Below are 6129 nucleotides of genomic sequence, written 5' to 3' on the forward strand. Positions count from 1 at the left end.
CATAAGAGAGATTTGCAAAACTAAGAATATTCACTATGATCATTAATAAGGCAAATCAAAGAATTAGAGTAGTACCAAGATCCCAACCTATACAACACCTAAGGGTGATGTGAAAGATACAGTCACCTGAGATATTACAAGATTTTCTAAAGCTATAATGCAAAGATAGGTTTCAGAGTAGCAGCCGTGTTAGTCTGTATTCACAAAAAGAAAAGGAGGACTTGTGGCACCTTAGAGACTAACCAATGTATTTGAGCATAAGCATCCAATGAAGTGAGCTGTAGCTCATGAAAGCTTATGCTCAAATAAACTGGTTAGTCTCTAAGGTGCCACAAGTCCTCCTTTTCTTAATGCAAAGATAAGTTTTCTTTAGGTAAAACACGGTATTGTCAGAAATGTGTGAACAGAGAGCTAAAACTGTGCAACTGTTAAGCTTAGCAAAGCCTGTTACAAGACAGATGGAAAATACCGAGGTCCACAGGAGGTCTTGTTAGGAGCAGTGTCCCTTGATGTAATCATATCTTAGGGCTTGCCTTCACTACAAAGTTAACTCAAGTCAACTTGAATCCTGTCCCCATGCTAAACCTCTTTGCTTGAGTAAGCTGGCTCACCAGGGGCATAGCCCAAGTGAGCATAATTTGTCGGCTGCTAACACAACCATTACGCAGCGTGAGCACAGGCTTGCTCCATGCCAGTGGTGCTCGTCCTTGAGTGCCTTCCAATAATCCCCCGTGTGCCCAGAAGGGTCAGAAAAGATCTGTCAGGGCTCATACATGATAAAAAGCCCAGAGAAGAGTTGTTGCAGGATAAGTATACAATTAAAGAATTAAAGTTAATTTAGCTTTGGTTAAGGAAATATATCTGTGCTCCAAAGAAAGACCCTGACTCAAGTAGAAGGAAGGCCTTGGGGAGAAAGGCAGTTGTAAATCTTATCTGGATTAAGACTGGAAATAAGGGGGAACTATCTCAGATTGGTTTTTAGACGGTCAATCATTGGCAATAACATCACTTTGTTGCCGGCACCCAGTTCCAAGAGGCTAAACAACAGCTAAAGTTGGTTCGTTACCCGGTGTGCTACACCCAATAATCACAACAGGGTGGAGAAGCAGAAAAGTTTATTTGCAGCTTCAAAAAGGTACAGGGAGATTTGAATCTCAAATCCTGTACACAGAGCAGGAAGTTACACAGGCTTTTATACATCCTTTTTCCCAGCATACTTATCCAACAGCAAGCTGCCCCAAGTATCCATATAGCCAGCCAATCCAGTTCCCAGCTAGTTCCCTGGTTCTCTGTATCATTTGTTAAACTATACATAAAGCTGCTTTATTCAGCATTGTTCTTCCATATCTGCCATGTGTGGCCTTGTTTAGTTTCAGGCAGTCTGACTCTGGAACATATTGTTGCAGATTCTCAGCATAACTGCTGTGTGTGCCTCCAGGCCGGGGGGCCAAGGACACTTGGGCCTAGTACGCAGAGCTGCTGCGAGTGCCTCAAGGCGGGAGGGGGGGCCAAGGACACCTGGGCCTAGTGCGAGGGGGCTTCATCGACACTCGTGGTCTTCCATCCCCTCGAGTTACCTAGTGGCCATGCCCCAGTGTCCCCAACAACTTGTTTGTTAAAGGGTATAAAGAGTAATTTCTGAAAGGGTTCATTGCTAATACCTGCCTGACCATGCTGGAGCTGACCAATAAGGGTCTAAGCACCTCTGGGGTTCGCCCATTTGTGAGTATCTTGGACAAATTCTTAGAAAATTTTTGTTACTGTTTGAGTGTAGTAAATTACTTATTAGTTAGGCTTTTTAGGCATGTTTAGAGCAGCTGTTCAAAGTACCATTTGGCCTTTGGATTTAATAAAGGAATTTACAGTTAAATTGGTGTTTTCCCATATTAATAGTGATTTCAAATATTATTAATAATTCCAACAGCCATGGTCTTGGGCCAGAATCACACACAGGGTCAAAGCAGTATCACAGGGAGAAGCCACGCCCAGGGTCAAAGCCAGAGTCGTGACTGGGGTTAGGACAAGGGAGCAGGAACTTGGTCTCGGGGGTCTGGCCAACAGGTGTTTGACAGGAACAGGAAGCTTTATGTTAAGAACTACTCAGCTGATCCCACTGAGTCAGCAGTAGCCTCTGTCGTGGGGCATCAGCGACAGTTTCCCGCAGTGGCCTTGCAGCCTGGTGGTGTAGTGAGTAAGGCTCCTACTTACTAAACCCACCAGCCTGGGGTCGAGACCTCTAGTGACTGTCACCTGCCCTCCCCCTGGAGAGGTACCTTCGGGTGAAGCTTTTTTCAGGGCGGCCCGTGGTTTTGCAGGGGCATGAACATGATGGGCTGGCTCCAAGGACGTTCTTCAGGCCCCTAACCTCCGCAGTGAAGCAAACGGTGCGGCGCTTTCTGCGTCTGGGAACCCAGCACGTTCCGAAGTGCATAGTCCTTGTGGGCCTGGACGCGAATGGGGGGCAGCGGTAGTGGAACCAGATCATCCAGGAACAGCTTCAGGAGGCATCCATGAAATGCTGGATGGACCTTTCAGAATCGAGGGATCAATTCAAATGCCACCAGATTGATTTGCCGAAGAATGGGGTAAGGGCCTGTGTTTCAGTTGCCCAATTTGTGTGCAGATTGGCCAATCTAGACATTTAGTGGACAGCCGTACTTTTTGACCATCCTTCCGAGGTGGGGCCTCTTGGCAGTTTTTGGCAGTGTGACATTTGTAGGCTATTTTGGCAGCTTCTACATCAGGGGTGGGCAAACTTTTTGGACCAAGGGCCACACTTGGGAATAGAAACTGTATGACAGGCCATGAATGCTCACAGAATTGGGGTTGGGGTTTGGGAGAGGGTGAGGGCTCTGGTTGGGGATGTGGGCTCCAGGGTGGGGCCAGAAATGTGGAGTTCAGGAGGGGACTCGGGGCTGGGGTGGGGGAGTAGGGTGCAGGGTTGGGGGTGGGGCTGGGCATGAGGAGTTTGGGGTGTAGGAGGGTGCTCTGGGCTGGGACCGAGGGGTTCAGAGGGTGGGAGGGGGATCAGGGCTGGGGCAGGGGGTTGGGATGTGGGAAAGGGTTGATGCTCCGGCTGGGGGTATGGGTTCTGGGGTGAGGCTGGGGATGAGGGGTTTGGGGTGCAGGAGGGTGCTCTGGGCTGGGATCAAGGGGTTTGGAGGGCGGGAGAGGGGTCAGGGCTGGGGCAGGAGTTGGGCCATGGGGAGGCTCAGGGGTGCAGGGTCTGGGCGGTGCTTACCTCATGCGGCTCCCGGAAGCAGCGGCCATGTCCCCTCTCCGGCTCCTCCACAGAACCAAGGCCAGGTGGCTCTGCGTGCTGCCCTGTCTGCAGGCACTGCCCCTGCAGCTCCCATTGGCCGCAGTTCCTGGCCAATGGGAGCTCTGGGGGTGGGGGCACCACGCTTGTGGTGGGGGCAGCATACAGAGTGAAGCCCCGTGACTGCCCCTACACATAGGAGCTGGAGTGGGGCCATGCCGCTGCTTCCGGGGGCAGCATGAAGTGGTCCCTGACCCTGCTCCCTGGCTGGAGCGCCAGAGTGCCGGAGCAGGGCAAGCCCCTGACCCCGCTCCCCAGCAGGAGCTCGAGGGCCGGCTTAAAACGGCTGGCGGGCCGGATCTGGCCCACAGGCCATAGTTTGCCCACCCCTGCTCTACGTGCTCCTTTAGGTTAGGATCTTATGAATAGACTGTACCGGATCTGAGGCAGCAGAAACTGCCACAGGTGGTGGGGGACAGAGGGATGGAGCCATGGATGAAAACCATACTTGGAGTAAAAAGGACTGAATTTGGTAGAAGCATGTTTTGCATTATTATAAGTAAATTCGGCTAATGGGAGTAATGCAATGTAGTGATTTTGGCATTGGTTCAGCAAACTGTGTAGCTACTGCTCAAGTACCTGGTTGACTTGTTTTGATTGGCCAGCTGTCTGGGGCTGATGGGAGGTGGATGTATGAGAACGGACATCCAGGAGGTGAAACGTTTCCTTCCAAAACCTGGATGTCAACTGAGAGCCCCAATCTGCGGTAAGATGATTGGGGAGACTATGGAGTTGAAAAGCATGCATAATTAGGAGTTGTGGGTAGTATCTGTGTTCGAGAGGTGTACACGTGGAAGAAGATGCACCATTTTGGTGAGCTGATCGAATATGGCTAATATGATATTGTGTTGTTCTGCTTCTGTACGACTAAGAAATCAAGAGTTATATCTGACCATGGTCAGGAAGAGGTTTTGGTTGGTATCAGGCTGAAAGACTTGCTTTTGGAGGTCTTAGAGTGCAGGTGTCATAGGACCTCACATCATCCTGCATCTGCAGCCACCAGAATGAGCGAGCTACTGCACGCCAAGTCTAGGACTGTCCAAACTGACCCACCCAAGGGGTGGCATGGTGAATGTGCAGTACCTCGAGTCACAGGGGACCCTCGGGGATATACAGGTGGTCATTAACATAGAAGAGCTTGTCGGACCAGAAGTAATGGTGTAGGGTGGTCCCAAGGAGGCCCTCCTTGGATAATGTTACGAGCTTTACAAAAGGACCATGAGGAAGAGCTACTTGACGTGAGGTAAAGAAGCCCGATGACAGTTCCACAAAGGCAAAGGTGTGGTTTTACTGTGTTGGGTGGTGGTTCTTCGGGATTCACAGGTTCCATATAGTTATCTCCCTTCCGTGAAAGGGCATCTGCCTTACCCTTTTTGTGGCCTGGGCAGTAAGCGATTGTGAAGTCAAACCTTGAAAAGAACAAGGCCCAGCATAACAGCTGCTGATTCACAGCCTTGATGGATCATATATATTCCAGGTTTTTGTGATCTGTTAAGACTAGTATGGGGTGTTTTGCCCCTTTGAGGTAGAGTTGCCATGTCTTGAGCCCTGCCTTGATTGTGAGTAATTCCTTGTCAGCTATTTAATAATTGCATTCAGCTGAAGTAAGTTTTTTGGGGGGTGGGGGGAAGGACAGGGATGCATCTCCTGTTGGGACCCCGTTCTTTGGGACAGTACCGCCCCAATGTCTACATCAGAGGCATCAGTTTTAAGGATAAAAGATTGGTTGGGGTCAGAGTGGGCTAGCACTGGGGCTGAGGTGAAGTCTACCTTCACAAGTTCAAAAGCTCGACAGGCCTCAGGAAGTCAGTGAAATTTAGCAGGTTTATGAAGGATGGTGGTTATGGGAAATGTGACGTTTGAAAAGTCTGAGATAAATCTATAGAAGTTGGCAAATCCCATGAATTTCTGAATGTGTCAAATAATCCAGAGCTCTGCCCAGTCCTGAGCCGCTGACACCTTCTGAGGATCCATCCATAGCCCTCCTGCTGATGGATGAACCCCAAAAATGTGAGGATCACTTATTGAATTGCTCTTTTCCAGCTTTGCGCACAACTCATGCTGGTGTAATCTTGTGAGAACTTTGCAGACATGTTGGTCATGGCTTGCTTGGTCACTGGAGTATATTACGGCAGGTTTCAGAGTAGCAGCCGTGTTAGTCTGTATTCGCAAAAAGAAAAGGAGTACTTGTGGCACCTTAGAGACTAACCAATTTATTTTGTGCTCATGAAAGCTCATGCTCAAATAAATTGGTTAGTCTCTAAGGTGCCACAAGTACTCCTTTTCTTTTTGGAGTACATTAGAATATCATCCAGATATGCAACCACATTTTGGTCTAGGATGCCTCAAAGAATGTTGTTAATTAGGTACTGAAAGGCGGCAGGGTATTAGTATCTTTATTTGTCTTGCAGTGGTGCCTAGAGGCCCCAGCCAAGTTCAGGCCCCACAGTGCTAGGCGCTGTACATATACATAGTAAGGGACAGTCCCTGCCCCGAAGGGTTCACAATCAAACAGGAGAGACAGAAGAAGAACCAGTTTCCCCATTTCACAAATGGGAAACAAGGCAGAGCACAGTACAAAGATTGTACAGGGAGTCTGTGGCAGAGCCAAGAACTGAAACCAAATCTCCCAAATCCCAGGACAGGGCTTTAATCACAAGATCAACCTCTATCTCTCTGTGGCCAGCTGCCAGGGGAAGACTCAACTGGATTGTCACTAGCTCACTTGCAAAGAACAAGAAATTGGGCTTGTCCCTTTTTATTCCATTCTGAGCTATCAAGGCCTAAATGGTTTTTGAAAACTCCCCTTG

Source organism: Lepidochelys kempii, chromosome 25 (genome assembly GCF_965140285.1).
Source record: "Lepidochelys kempii isolate rLepKem1 chromosome 25, rLepKem1.hap1, whole genome shotgun sequence".
NCBI classification, from domain to species: Eukaryota; Metazoa; Chordata; order Testudines; family Cheloniidae; genus Lepidochelys; species Lepidochelys kempii.